Below are 419 nucleotides of genomic sequence, written 5' to 3'. Positions count from 1 at the left end.
TTAATAACCCTCACGTTTGCTCCTGGGAGGCGTTGATAGGCCTATAATTAGGTGATTGACGGGGTGGGGGGTGAGGTGGTGGATTGTCTCTTGGGGGGGATAGGTAAGGGGTACATGACTAATTCACGACCTGACTTGGATATTTCAGGTCTCAATGAGGGAGTGAGACATTAAAAATATCAGACCCTGGGAATTTTCAGGTACGGGACTACACCCAAATATGTAAACAACAGATGAGAATGAAGAGGATTAAATGGAGGTTTCGATCTTATAATATGAATAATCATGAGGATCTGAATAAAGTCATTATGACTTGATAGCCGTGATCTGAAGCGAATCTTGCAAAAGAGTCTTTAATTGCCTTCCGTAAAGAAAAAAAACATTAATATTATCTATAATACTTTATTACAATCATCAAA

The sequence above is a fragment of the Penaeus monodon genome, chromosome 31 (genome assembly GCF_015228065.2).
Source record: "Penaeus monodon isolate SGIC_2016 chromosome 31, NSTDA_Pmon_1, whole genome shotgun sequence".
Classification (NCBI taxonomy): Eukaryota; Metazoa; Arthropoda; class Malacostraca; order Decapoda; family Penaeidae; genus Penaeus; species Penaeus monodon.
Note: the sequence above shows the minus strand (reverse complement) of the source record.